General features: G+C 38.1%; 1 long non-coding RNA gene across 1 annotated transcript; it reads left to right on the top strand.

Annotated features, from left to right (window-relative positions):
• The first annotated feature begins 27 nt into the window (after positions 1-27).
• LOC128104603 (uncharacterized) lies at positions 28-13,554 on the top strand. Its single transcript, XR_008216036.1, has 3 exons — positions 28-675; positions 6,074-6,272; positions 13,383-13,554. It is a non-coding gene; the product is annotated as an uncharacterized LOC128104603 (long non-coding RNA).
• Positions 13,555-15,804: the final 2,250 nt, after the last annotated feature.

The following is a 15,804-nucleotide window of genomic DNA, read 5'->3' as shown; positions in this document are numbered from 1 at the left end:
TCTGTTTTTGGCAAAACTTTTGGGTGACCAAAAATCAACATTAGTATAGGATTTCAGTTGCTGATTGCTGTGGGATGGTCTGTATGTCAAATGTGTTGCTGATTGGTCAATGAATAAATCACTGATTGGTAAGTGGCCAGACAGGAAGTATGGGCGGGACTAACAGAGAGGAGAATTGAGAGAACAGGAAGTTGGGTGATGGAGACACTGCCAGCCACCATCAGGACAAGGAAGATGTAAAGTACCGGTAAGCCACAAGCCATGTGGCAAGGTATAGATTAATGGAAATGGATTAATTTAAGCTGTAAGAACAGTTAGCAAGAAGCCTGCCACGGCCATACAGTTTGTAACCAATATAAGTCTCTGTGTTTACTTGGTTGGGTCTGAATGGCTGTGGGACTGGTGGGTGTCAGAGATTTGTCCTGACTGTGGGCCAGGCAGGAAAACTCTAGCTACAGCTGGTCTTTCCTGTTTCACTCTTCTTGACAGAAGCATGGATTCATCTAATGATCTTCTGCGTCCCACCACCTGCATCACTTTTGGAGACTCCATCCAAGTCAGTACCTTGGTTCGTGGTCTGAGACATGATCTCTCAATTCTTAAGAAAAAAATTATACACTGTGGAGTGATCTAATTCCTTCATGCCCACATGTTGGCCTTTCACTACAGACATAGGTAAGTTAAACACATGCTTCTTTGTTGTCTATCCAAGAAAACACTCCCTATTTCACATGGTCCATTATAAATGATTTGCTTGATTTCTGATGTGAGTGTCCAACAGTGTTACATGCCACTGTCCTGCCCCATGACACTTGAAGGCAATATTAGTTACTTATCTTCTTTTTGTTGAAAATATGTAACGAGAATAAGAATTATGGTGGCTCATAATTCAAGGATATTGTTCATCATTGTGGGGAAGAAATGATGGCAGGAGCTTGAGGTAGCTGGTCTCATGGCATCCAAAATCAGGAAGCAGAAAGCAAGGAACACTTGCTGCTCAGCTCCTGTTCCATTTCTTTTTTCAGATTAAGACCTCAAGCCACGGAATGGTCAAGTGATCTCTTGAGCATTTAGTGTGGATTTTTCCAAGTGTACTGAATCTACACCAAATAATCCTTTAGATATCCCCAGAGGTTTCCATGTCTTTCCTAAATCCCATTGAGTCCAATACTAAGGTACTCTCTGGGGAAACATTTGTTTACTAAAGATACAGCTCCTGGCTTGAGTTTATGGGATGAACATGAGGCATAAATTAGGTTCTCATGACTGTTGAGAATTGGCTATCTAATCAACAGGTGTCCATTGTCCTTCTCTTTAAACATCTACACAAATAAAGAATTTTGGTTTGACCAAGATAAACATCCCTCAAATAACTTAAGCTTCTGGGGTCTGAAGCAAATGGAGTCAATGATTTTAGTATTTAAATCGATAATAATACTAATACTCATTGTCAAGATTAGTTTAGAAAAGAGATGGAGACTCCAATGCTGCCTTCCTTAAATTACCTGATGGACCTCATTTGGTATTTTTTTCTGTACATTAGATACTTCATTCCAAAATAATTCATGAGTTCACAGAAATAATAAAAACTGAACACAGAATTGAAAAATTGCACCAGATTATAACCAGAATCTACTTTTTTGAATACAATATTGTGATTAGTTTTCTCTAATTTAATCACACATATACTTCCAACCTAATAAATCTGTCTATAGCAGGAATAGCCAGTTCTTCCAAGATATAAACTATTATCAAGCATTATTTCACACTGTGATGTTTTCCTCTAGTTTACAACAAAAAATACTAAAATTTTTTCCTTTGGTAAATCATGAGTTTTCACTTTTATATAATATTTTTAGAATGTATCTCTAAATACTACTAATTATCAATCTAATCTGAGCAATTATTTTTATATATTATCCATAAAATTAATTTAGAGGTGTTGATCTTGCATAATATGAAGTACATACAGAAATGCTCTAAAATGCTTTTAAACTTTAGAGAAAGATCAAAATTGAAAAGTAGAACATCAGAACAAAGAAAGATATATATATATATACTGTATATATATATATATATATATATATATATACTAAAATTTACCTATAGCTGTAACTCACAGTGTATTTATGAGGAAAGATGTCCAAATAAGAGCAGAATCTCTTTTGATAAACAGCCAAATTTAAGCAATTTTAAGCAGAAACCTCAGTTTGGTAATACATTAAAAATAGGAAATATCAATGACTTTCCAACTGTAAATTGTCTACTTACCCACAAATAGACTCTGGCCTCAGCAGTGTTTAGTGGAAACACAACAATATTAGCTCAGCTCTGGGGTATGATCTTCAATGTGTGGAGGAGATATATCTAGCAGTCTGAGAGCCAGAATCTATGGAAACACAATCTGTCTGGTGTAGAGAAGAATGAACCTGACTGGGCCCTGGAGTGTCCTTATATACTCTCTAAAGACCACACCCACTTCCTCCCATGTTGCTTTTACTAATGCTTGTTGTAGCTGAGCTCCTATAAATAGCAATATTCTCAATGGATGGAAGATTGAATTAACTCTATGGCCAGTATCCACAAACAAATCTCCACAACAAGGTTTCCTGAGTTCCTGCTTAGCTGGGTGTGGTAGCTCACACCTTTAATCCATAGAGTCCCAGAGGATGAGCTGCTGAAGCAGAAGGAGTTTTAGTTCAAGGCCTGCCTAGGATATACAGTGAGAACTTGTCTAAAATAATTTGCTACAATATTTCACTGTTTCTAAATATTTCATGGTGTGCTCATATTTTTGATTTTCCTTTTGTAATTTCACAGTTAATGATATCAATCTGTGATGTTATCAAATATCAATATTAAAAATTTCTTAAAAATTCTTTAGAATTGTGTTCAAATAATTTTATATCATATTCACCTCAACTGTGATTTCTTTGAGATTCACCCCACACTCTACCCACTCAACTGTTTGTTCTTTTCTTTTTTCTTTTTAAATAAATACATGGTGAAGCCACGCAGTGGGTGCACATACCTTCAATCCTGGCATTCTGGAGGCAGAGGCAGGCAGATCTCTGTGAGTTAGAGGCTAGCCTGGTCTACAAAGTGTTTTCAAAGATGTGCTCCAAAGATACACAAAGAAACCAGGTTTCGAAAAAAAATTTTGATTAACTGAGACCCAAGAGTCTTAGATTTTTCTAATGAGGGAATTTCCTTGATTGAATCTTTTGAAGTGGGAAGCCCCATCTAATCTCAGATGTTTGAGGTGTGACAATCTACCTTAAATCTTAGCTGGTGGCAGCCGATATAAAGACATGGAAGAAGGAAACTCTCTCATCTTTGCTCTTTGTATTCTTGCTCTCAGTCTCACTGCCAAGTTCATCCCTTCACTGGTATAAGAGCCTATTTCTTGTGGGGGATTCCAAAGTATACTGAAGACCAGCTGAAACATCCACCCTTGTAGACTGAACCACTTTTCTCTGTCTCTATCTGTCTCTCTCCATCTCTGTCTCTCTCTCTGTCTCTGCCTCTCTGTCTCTATCTCTGTCTCTCTGTCTCTCTGTCTCTCTGTCTCTGTCTCTCTCTCTCTCTGTCTCTCTCTCTCTCTCTCTGTGTGTGTGTGTGTGTGTGTGTGTGTGTGTGTATGTGTGTCCATATTCATTTAGTTTTGTTTCTCTAGATTCAGGGTGGTTGCTATACTTATCTCTTGGGTTTTAGTTAACTTCACAAGTAGTCAAATTGACAACAAGGAATAGTCATCAGCAGGGATGAGCACTTTGTGTATGGATGATCATTCCAGAGCTCGTCCCTAGTAGAGCCTAATTCTTTGTCTAGGTGTTGGACTCTCAAAATTAACCACATTCATATCAACGTATTTATTATTCTGGTCTCCTTTATGCAGCCATTTCTAGGAGAGTCTGTTTCACAGCACAATTCCTTGTATTCTGGCTCTCACTGTCTTTCTGAGTCCTCTTCCACAATATTTCTGGAGCCATTGATGAAGGATATAGATGTATCTGTTGGTGTTCAGTACCCATGATCTCTTGATTTTTACATTTTGTCCAGTTGTTGTATTCTGTGAGTGTCTGCCTGTATGGCCGATTGATTCTTTTCTAAGTTCTTGTAAATATGCATGATTAGTCTTCTCTTACTTGATCTGAAATCTAATGTATTGTTCAGCTTAATAGTAAACCAAATCGACTGGTGGTGGTGGTGGAGCACACCTTAAATCCCAGCACTCAAGAGGCAGAGGCAGGTGGAACTCTGTGAGTTCAAGGCCAGCCTGGGCTACAGAGTTAGTTCCAGGACAGGCTCCAAAGCTACACAGAGAAACCCTGTCTCGAAAAACCAAAAAAAAAAAAACCATATCAAGGATAAATTGTTTCATGGATTATGAGTTCAAGTAATGATAGGAATAACTACAAAGAAAACAGGCAGGAAAAATGTTCTTAGTATTTTTTGTCATGCAAGTTGTAAACACTGAGATGTATTTAGTGTTTAGAGATCACAAGGAACCATAATGGGTATCTTAACACAGATTCCAAGGAGTGTGTAAAAAGATGATGAGAAAGACTTTAATATTACATATAACTTACCCATTAAATACTGGGTAAAGGAACTGAAGTTGTCAGATTGGTGATGATTTCCTGTATGTAAAGTATTTGAGTCTTCTAATATAAATATGGTTCAGATAAAAATTATTTCTGTCTGGAGTTAGCAGGAATCTTATTGATGGAGTCATGACCTGTTCTATCATTCAGGCTGTGGCTTCTATGTAGCATCTTCCTGGTGTTTGAATTAAAATCACTATAGTAACAAGTGTTACCTGATTGGAGACCAGGAGATGGAGCTTCATGGTTCCTCTGAGGCAATTTTCTTTGCCTCTAAAGTCATCACCAGATCCTTGAAAGCCTTAACCCTAGTTGAAGCCATTTCGAATCTGCCATTGGGAATACCAGGGCAAAAGAAGTTGGATGATTTGGTTCCTTTAAGGAAAACTTGGGGTGCAAATGAAGCTTTTTGAGGAGCTCCCTAATCCTTCTCTATGGTGGGCTCAGTATTAGGAATGGAGGCTACAGGAAGAAGACATCCTGAAGTGGAGTTTGTTGTGTTTCCTCCTTTGGGATTTCTCTGTTCATATCTACACTCCATTTTTAACTGGATTAATTGTTTTCTTGATATCCAGTTTTTTTTAGTTCTTTATGTGTTTAAGATATTAGCCCTTTATTTGTTTTGTAGTAGTTCAACTTCTTTTCTTATTCTGTAGGCTTCCATTTGTCCCAATGATGGTATTTTATGCCAAACAGAATCTTTTCAGTTCCATGAAGTCCTATTTATTAATTGTTGTTCTTAGTACTTGTGCTATTATTGTTCTGTTCAGAAAGTCGCCAGGCGGTGGTGGTGCACGCCTTTAATCCCAGCACTCGGGAGGCAGAGACAGGCAGATCTTTGTGAGTTCGAGGCCAGCCTGGTCTACAGAGCGAGATCCAGGAAAGGCGCAAAGCTATACAGAGAAACCCTGTCTCAAAAAAAAAAAAAAAAAAAAAAAAACAACAACAAAAACCCAGAAAGTCTTATCCTCTTCCAGTAAGTTCAAGGCCATTCTCCACTTTCTCTTCTATCATATGCAATGTATCTGGCTGAGGTCATTTTATCTATTTAGAGTTGAGTTCTATATAGTGTGATAAATATTGATGTATTTGGAATCTTCTACATGAGGTCATCCAGTTTGACCAGGTACATTTGTTAAAGATGTTGTCTACATTTTAATATGCATTTTCGGCTTTTTTAATAATGAAAAATTAGGTGTCCATTTTGCATGAGTTTATGAATTTATGTGAAGATCTTCAATTTGTTTCTATTGATCAATGTGTCTATTTTTATGCCAACATCAAACTTTTTATTACTATAGCTCTGTAATACAATTTGCAAACAATGATAGTGATATATCCAACAGTTCTTTTATTGTTCATGATTGTTTTGGTTTTCATGAGTTTTTTGCCTTTTTTTTTTGGTTCTTGTATTTGGTTTTGTTTGTTTTTTATTTCCATATGAATCTGATGATTGTCCTTTCAAGATCTCTAAAGAATTGGTGGCCTGGCAACAACCTAGATGCCCCTCAACCTAAGAATGGATTAAGCAATTGTGGTACACATACACAATGGAGTACTACTCAGCAGAGAAAAACAATGCCATCATGAAATTTACAGGCAAATGGATGGAACTAGAAAATATCATCCTGAGTGAGGTAACCCAGACTCAGAAAGACAAACATGGTATGTACCCACACATAAGTGGATTCTAGGTGTAAATCAAAGGGTAATCAGACAACAACCCACAACTCCAGAGAAGCTAGCTAGTAAGGAAAACCCAAAGAGAGATGCATGGATCACCCTGGGAAGGGGAAATAGATCAGATCTCCATGAGTAAACGGGGTATGAGGGGTGGGCAATGGAGGGTAGGGGATAGGGAATGATAACATAAGGGAATGGGATCATTGAGCTAGAACAGGGATGGATGGGGAAAGCAAGGAAAGAGATACCACAATAGAGAGATATATCATGGGTATAGTGAGAAACCTGGTCCTTGGGAAGTTGCCAGGAATCCCCAAGGATGAACCCAGCTTGGACTGCTAGAAATAGTGGAGAGGGTGCCTGAACTGAACTAGCTTACCCCAGTGATCACACCAGTGAATACCCTCACATCATCGCAGAGCTTCTCTCCAATGCCTGATAGAAGCAGATGCAGAGATCCACAGACAAACACCAGGCTGAGCTCTAGGAGTCCAGCCAAAGAGAGAGATATGGGATTCTACGAGCAAGTGCATCAGGATCATGATGGAGAAACCTTTAGAAATGACTAAACCAAACTAGTGGGAACTCATGAATGCTGCATCAATAACCATGGAGCCTGCATGGGACTAGAGTAGTCCCTCTGCATGGCTAGACAGTTGTGAAGCTTGATCTGTTTGGGGGTGAACCCTGGTAGTAGGATCAGAATCCATTTCTGGTGCATGAGCAGGCTTTTTGGAGCCCACTATCTATGATGCAACACCTTTGGCAATCTTGAATCAGGGGCAAGGGATTGGATTTGACTCTACTGCATGTGACTCCTCATGGGAGGCCTTGCCTTCTTTTTGGGGAAACTGGTAGGTTTGTTAGGATGGGGAGGCTGGGGTGTGGGAGGAGGGAAGAGCAGGATCTTTGATTGGTGTGTAAAATGAATGAAAAATTTTCTTAATAAAAAAATGAATTGTGGGCCAGCAGCGGATTTTCATTCCTTTAATCTAAGCCCCAGAGAGGCAGAGTAGACAGATCTCTTTGAGTCTGAGGCCAGCCTAGTCTACAGTTGAAGTTCTGTAACAGAGAAGGCTACAGAGAGAATCTTGTTCTTGAACCAACCCAAATAAAAAGAGGGGGATCTTTCTTGTGGTGGTGACATTAGCCTTTAATCCCAGCACTGGGAAAGCAGAGACAGGGAGATATCTGTGAATTCAAGAACACCCTGGTTTATAGCCTGATCCAGAACTTACAAAGCTACACAAAAATACCTTGTATCAAATAACAAATAAAAGCAAGCAAGAAAAAATGAAAGGAAGAAAGAAAGAAGAAAAACAGGAGAAAGAAAAAAAGAGAAAGAGAAAGAGTTTTTTTTCAAGTGTTGGTGGTATACAAATTTAATCAAAGTACTTGGGATGTGTAGAGGAGAGCCAAGGCTACACAGAGAAACTGTGTCTCAAAAAATAAAAATAGCCCATGTCAAGTTTACATTAAATTAGCCAGCACAATACATATCTGTGCTCCTGCTTGATGGCATTAAAAGAAATTCCACAGCTAGATCATATTTTTATGATGCTAGATCCAAGTGAGGGTCCTTAGCATACTTAAAAGAGCTTTCTAACTCTAACCTAGACCCTTAGTTCCTAAGACTAGTCTTTTTTATACTCTAAGCTTAATAACTAAATTAGTACTTCTAGTAAGTATGGAAAAACAAACAAACAAATAATGAGGTTTTCTTCACAGTTCTTTCCCTCCAGAAGGTTCTTCCTGATCCCCCATCTCTGGGTACTGGACTCTGTATCATGCCAACATGATGGACCAAAATCCATTGTTTGTGCTCAGTCAAAATACAAAGTGTGAGTCTGGAAGAAAAGTTCAATCTGGAAATATCAATGCTACTAAGAAAATTGCAGATATCATCTAGACATGTTTGGGACCTAAATCTATGATGAAGATGCTTTTGGACCCAATGGGAGGCATGGTGATGACCAATGATGGCAGTGCCATTCTTTGAGAGATTCAAGTCCAGCATCCAGCAGCCAATTCCATGATTGAAATTAGCAGGACCCAGGATAAAGAGGTTGGAGATGGAACCACATCAGTAATTATTCTTAGAGGAGAAATGCTCTCTGTGGCTGAGCACTTTCTAGAGCAGCAGATGCACCCAACAGTGGTGATCAGTGCTTACCACATGACACTGGATGATATGATCAGCACTCTGAATAAAATCAGTACCCCATTGATGTGAATAACCGTGATACAATGCTGAATGAACATCTATAGTGATATTTTATTTGTGCTGAAATGTGATTTTATTTGTATGTTAATAAATAAAGTTGCCTGGGAGGTCAGAGCTAATAGCAAGCCATAGCAGAAGTCTGGCAGTGGTAGCACACGCCCTTAATCCAGATCACATGACAGGCAGATATCTGTCTGTTCAAGGATACAGCCAGCATGGAGACACATACCTTTAATCTCAATACCAACCATAGAAGACCTGGAGGTCTGTTTAGACAGGCAGTGATGAGGAGGTCATATGGTTGGGTTTACAACCAATGAGAAGGCAGAACAGAAAGTCAATAAAAAGATAGATACACAGGAAGAAGGTCTCTTTGTGAGGGGAAGGATGACAGCGACAGCGAGGGGTAAGAAGATGGTCTTGGTCTTAGCTCTTGGCTGCTGCTCTGACCTCTTGGGCTTTTAACTCTGCATTTGGCTCTATGTTTCTTATTTAATAATAAGACTGTTACATCTACATTTGGCACCCATGTGGCAAGGTTTCATTAAAAACCGCTCAGCTTGGCTTGGCTTGGCTGGGCTTGGAGGCCTTGGTGGGCCCGGTTCCCCATCTCGAGCCAGCTTGGCCTAGGCCCCAGGCCTGACCGACCATAGCTACAAGCAGTTACCACAACTGGAGCTACTTGCTTAATGCTGGTGCTACACACAACTCAGGCCTGCCAGAGCTACTGGTCAGCTGCACTCGACTGTAATTACAACAGCTACATGCAACTGTGGATATAGCTGCTTGAGGCCAAAACGCCAACACATGTGGTCAGAGCTTAAGGAAGCCAGAGCCCAGACTTGACTCAGCTAAAGCAGGAACATGTGATTGGATTTAAGCTTTTAGCCAGAACTTGTGGCTACTCTTTCTTTCTTTTTCTTTCTTTCTTTCTTTCTTTCTTTCTTTCTTTCTTTCTTTCTTTCTTTCTTTCTTTCTTTCTTTTCTATTCTTCTCTCTCTCTCTCTCTCTCTCTCTCTCTCTCTCTCTCTCTCTCCCTCTCTCTCTCTCTCTTTGGATTCCCACTTTGGATGCTAGGTAACTGTTTTGAAATTCCCTCAGATTTCTACTGTTCTATGCAGATTTGGTATGCCAATTAAGATATCAGATATTTTAAAGGAGAAAACAATTTAAAATTTTTTTCACATGAAAAAAGGTTATTATGTGTACACTGGAAGAAAACTGGGCTTCGTTTAATAAAATTTTAGATAATCTGAAAATGGAACAACTATATGAGAAGATTAATGTTGATGGGATTATGCACATTATTACTTTCCTTATCCTTATTTTATTATTTAAAAAGATAGTCAATTTAAGTGCCAGGATAAAAGCTTTAGAAAAACCTGTTAAAATGAATTACAGAGAAATTCAGATTCAGATAGAAGAATTTAATGGTAAAATTGTTTCAGGATTGGATTATAAGGTTACAGAAAGAAATCCTGTTTTCACACAATCACCCTTAATTTATCCAGTAATCGTACAGCAGGTACCTGGTCAAGTGAATGCACTAAATATTTGGACTCCAATTGAAATGTTAGATTTACAAAGGTTTAAGGAGGCAATAGTATCTTATGGCATGCATTCCCCATTTGTAAAGCAAATGTTAAACTCCTGGTCAACTTGTAATAAGATTATACCACAGGACCGGCGAGAGGTGGTAAATGCTGTTCTGCAAAACGGGCACAGCTGCAGTGGGAAATGTGGTTCAAAGAGGAAGCTAAAAGCATAGAAATTTGATGGAGGGCTAAAGATATACAAATCTTCCAGGATCATCTTGTTTGAAAAGGCCAATATGCTGCAATACAAACACAATGTTTATATGATAACCAAACCCTAATTCTATGTTGAATGGCAGCCTTGAATGGATGGGACAGAGTTGAGGAACCAGGAAAGAAAACTGAATCATTTACAAAGGTTATACAGGGCCTAAAAGAATCTTTCACAGATTTCTTACAAAGACTGACTTCAGCAGTAAAGAGAATGGTCCCGAATTCAGAAGCTAGTCAGATGATAATTGAATCTTTGGCTTTTGAGAACTCGAATGAAGCATGCAAGAGAATAATCAGGCCATTAATGGCAAGATCTGTACCCTTGGAAGATTGGATTAGAGACAGGGTTAATGTTGAGGCTCATGACCATGATGACTTGTGGATAGGAGAAGCAATTTCAAAAGTTTTGAGGTTTTAGAAGTGGAAAGCAAGGACATTTACAAAGGGACTATAAACAGGACATTCCTAGAAACAATGTTTCTTCAAGGAACAAATGCAACAGAATGCCCCTTCCTTCTGGAGTATGCAGAAGGTGTGGTAAGGAAAAACACTGAACCAATGAGCGTAGATCAATAAGGAACTGGCAACGTAATACTTTGGGAAACTTCCAGAGGGGCCTCAGGCAGGCTCCCACAGCAAATCCAGACCTTTCCTGCAGTCTTAGAGGAAACCCCTACTCAGAGCAATTAAATGACCAAATGCCTAATGGAATAAATCAGGCTTCTCAGGATGATGAAACAGCTGAGACAGAGAGAACAGAAAATTCAGGAGAAATGATAAAAAATTTTTTTTTGGCAAACTTCTATAAATGAACACAGACCTAAATTAACAAAAATAAATGGTGTTTTGCTGTCTGGTCTGGTAGACACAGGTGCTGACATTACCATAATTGCACCAGAATTTTGTCATCCAACTTGGCCTCTTCAGGAGGTAAGCATTCAACTGTTAGGAATTGGAATATTATCTCAAGTGAAACAGAGTGCAAGATGGCTTGAATGTATAGGTCCAGAAGGACAGAGAGGAAAATTAAAACCATATGTGGCTAACATAGCTATGAACCTGTGGGATTGAGACCTGTTGCAACAATGGAATACTCAGATTAACATGGCTCCAACAAAATTTTCTCTGAAGTAGATTGGTACTGCCAGAAGCCGACATGTCTCATAGTCATAACAAAAAAGAAAAATTTTCTAAGTTATTAGAACATTTTAAATGCCATATTCTGTAGATCTCTGAAGGATTTGAAGATGACCTTTCTGTCTAGAATATAGCTGCTTGATCTTGAAAACACACCTAATATGACTACAAGTTCTATTGCAATATCTAACTACTAACTTTCATTTCTTTATATCCTAATAGATGGTAATAATAACATTCAAGGACCAGCAAATTGCATTATATGTTATTTATTCTGAAAAGAAAAAATTTGGGTTAATCGTCAAATTCTAGGAAAGGTAGCTATATCCTTTGTTATCCAGTCTGTGCATAATGCCAAAATTCAGGGTTTATCTCAAGTCCTTATTCAAGTAGTCTTTGAAACTGGATCATCTCAGCTAGCCCTCTTAAAATTGCTCTGAGCACTTTGTAGTCCAAAGTTGATCTGTAGATGATGTTTGTCAGCTTAGTGATATTATTATTGTCCGCGTAGAATTATTGTTGTTGTGGGGCCCCATCTTCTTCCTTGAGACTTCAGTTAATGTTAAGCCTGGCCGTGATTTCCTGCAGAAAACTGATAAGAGACTCGAACACAAAGACATATATAGGCAGCTAATTGAAGCCTTTTTTCTAGAATTAGTTAGTACTCTATATGACCATTAATATATTAACAAAGTTTAAAACTGTCTTTATATTCTCTGGATTTTCCTGATTCTTCTCCCATAAAGATGCCATTTGCTTTGTAAGTCTGTCCTATAAAACACAATGAATATCAACTTTTGATAAACAGTACTGATAAACAGACTCTTGGGCAATTAATACAAATACTTTAATGAGAGTAGAAGGATCACAATATTCCTTCTTTTTTATATTTGTAACTTGAATTTTATATTTCAGTATATAGAAATAGAAAATATAGCATACCTCTTCGCTCAGGTATAGTGATTAATAATTTTGATTAATGTCTTGGTAATTTGCATAGGATTGGGATTCCCAGATGTTTGGTTGTACCTGACTACAAAGTATTTTTCCTAATATTTCCCAGTCATAGACACTTTTAAAAGATATGAATTCAGTTTTGCACTTTCCAGTGACCTGGGCATAATGTATCATAAAATACAAATGATCTTTATACTCATGGGTCCCCCAACGGATGTTTACATTCCTAGTCACCCTTTCTTCATTAGATGTTAATAAAGTACCATCATTCTGAAAACAGTGCCTTTGTCATAATGAGGACCAGCATCTTCCTCTGGTTTGCTAAGCCTACCTCTCTCCAGCTTGCAAGTTCTCTCAGAAGCATCACTTACCATTTGATCCTCAGCAGCTGCTTCAATGGGACAGTGTCTGTGTCCTCTGTGCTCATGGGAGTTAGAGCAGAGTTGACAGAGGAAGGTCCTATTCTCAGCACAGAAGATCCTCTTAGGATCCTCGTGGGTCACACACTTATGCTCCTCAGAGCTCAGGTCCTTCAATAGGCTGGCTTTTCTGGTAATGGACACAAGCTTCTTCAGAACAATGTTGGTTCTCAAGCCCTTCTTCTGGGATGGTTCCCCGCACATAGGGCATTGGACAGGAAGTTGGATGTCTTCCCAGGAAAGGTGGAGGCAGGCTCGACAGAAGCTGTGGCCACAGCTTATGGTGACTGGGTCTGTCAGGCAGCTCAGGGAGATGAAGCAGTTTTTTTCTGGAAGTCTTGTGAGATGTCTGACTCCATTTTTCTGAAGGAAGAAAACAGAATTGCTATTATTGGACCCCAGAGAAGCAAGAGACTGCAAAAAATTTCCTTCAACTTGTGATTTAATTCTGTGTATGGCAAAACAAGCTTTATCTTTTGGTGACCAAAAGTCAGTATTAGTATAGAATTGTAGTTGCTAATCTTTCCTTTTTCACTCTTCTTGACAGAAGTATAGATTGATCTAATGACCTTCTGTGCCCTACCACCTGCATCATTTCTGGAGACTCCATCCAAATTAGTACCTTGGTTCATGATCTGAGACATGCTCTCTCAGTGAGTATGAAAAAATTTTACACTGTGGAGAGATCAAACTCCTTCAAGTCCATATGTTGGCCTTTCGCTACTGACATAGGTAGGTTAAACATGATTCTTTGTTGTCTTTCCAAGAAAAAACTCCCCACTTCACATGGTCCCAAGTAAATCCTTTGCTTGATTTCTGAGCTTAGTGTCTTAATGGTTCACATACTACTGTCCGACTCCTTGACACTTGAAGGCAATATTAGTTACTTGTCTTCTTTCAGCGAAAAATATCTAACAAGAATAAGAATTATTTTGGCTCATAATTCAAGAATATTGTCCATCATTGTGGGGTAGAAATGGTGGTAGGAGGTTTAGGTAGGTGCTCTCAAGGCATTCAAAATCAGGAAGCAGGAAACAAGGAACACTTGCTGCTCAGCTCCTGTTTTTTTCTCTTTTTTCCTTCAGTTTGAGACCTCAAACCATGGAATGTTCAAGTGATCTCATTAGCAATTAGTGTAGTTCTTTCCAAGTGTAATAAATCTACCTCTAATAATCCTTCACAGATATCTACAGAAGTTTCCTTGTGTTTCTTAAATCCCATATAGTCGCATACTAGGGTACTCTCTGGGGAAACTTGTTTGTTTACTAAAGATAACAATTCCTGGGTTGAGTTTGAGGGATGAATCCTTGAGGCATAAACGAGGCTCTCATGACTACTGGAGATTTGGCTATTTAATCAACAGGTGCCCATTGCCCTTCTCTTTCAATATCTACACAAATGAAGAATCTTGGTTTGATTGAGGTAAATATCCTCCAAATAACTTAAGCTTCTGGTGTCTGAAGTAAATGGAATCAATGGCTTTAGCTGGTGGTCCTGTATACTTCAAATACAACACTAATACTCATTGTGAAGGTTAGTTTAGAAAAGAGATGGAGACTCCAATGCTTCCTTCTTTAACTTACCTGATGGCCCTCCTTCCCTACTTTTTCTATACATTAGATACTTAATTCCAATGTAATAAATACACAGAGATAATGAAAAGTGAACAAAGAACTGAAAAATTGCACCTGATTTTAACTAGAATCTACTTTCATGAATAGAATATTGTGACTAGTTTTCTCTAATTTAATCACATGTATACTTCTAACCTAGTAAATCAGTCAAAAGCAGGAATAACCAAGATGGTAAACTATGACTACACATTACTTCACACAGTAATAATATCTTCCTAAAGTTTACAACAGAAAAATACTAAAATATTTTCCTTTGATAAATCATGAGTTTTCACTTTATACATAGTATTTATATAACAAATCTCTAAACACTAGTAATTTTCAACCCATTCAGAGTATTTATTTTTATATATTATATGTGTACAATAATTTAGAGATGTCCATGTTGCATGTATGAAGTACATCAGAAACACTCTAAAAATGTTTTAGAATTTAGAGAAACATCAAAATTGAGTAGTAGAACTTCAGAGCAATGAAAGACTGTATATGTATAAACTAAAATTATATACAGCTGCAATTCACAGTATATTTATGAAGAAAGATGACCAAATGGGAGTAGAATCTCTTTTGATAAATAGCAAAATATTAAGCATTTTTAAGCAGAAACCTTAGTTTGGTAATAAATTAAAATTAGGAAATATCAATGACATTGCACCTGTAAATTGGGTACTCACCCAAGGAGTTGTCTCTGGCCTCAGCACTTTTTAGTGGAGATACAATATTAGCTCAGCTCTGGGGTATGATACTCAATGTATGGTGGTGATAGATCTAGTAGTCTAGGAGCCAGAAGTTACAGAAACACACTCTGTCTGGTCTAGAGAGGAATGAACCTGGCTGGCCCCTAGATTGTCCTTATATACTCTCTAAAGACCATGCCCACTTCCTCCCATGTTGCTTTTGTAGGTGAGCCCACATAATGCTTGCTGTAGGGGAGCTCCTATAAATAGCAGTATTCTAAATGGATGGAAGATTGTATTAAATCTATGACCAGTATCCATAATCAAATCTGCAAAATAAGGTTTCCTGAGTTCCTGTTTAGCTGGGTGTGGTAGCTCACACCTTTAATCCTAGTGTCCTAGGGAATGGGTTGTGGAAGCAGGAGGAGTTTTACTTCAAGGCCTGCCTAGGACATACAATAGGAACTTGTCTAAAAAATACAGAGTAATTCTGCTACAACACTTCGCTATATCTAAATACTTTGTGGTATACTTATATTTTGGCTTTTCCTTTTGTTTGTTTTTTTTTTCTATCAAATGTCTTAGATTTAATTATTGGAAGCAAACTAAATGGAAAGGATACAACAGAGAAGGGATACATGTCAGTGCTTTTTAGAAA

Source organism: Peromyscus californicus, unplaced genomic scaffold (assembly GCF_007827085.1).
Source record: "Peromyscus californicus insignis strain IS unplaced genomic scaffold, ASM782708v3 Scaffold_11__1_contigs__length_118956290, whole genome shotgun sequence".
NCBI lineage: Eukaryota > Metazoa > Chordata > Mammalia > Rodentia > Cricetidae > Peromyscus > Peromyscus californicus.
Note: the sequence above shows the minus strand (reverse complement) of the source record. Positions and strands in the feature narration are given on the sequence as shown.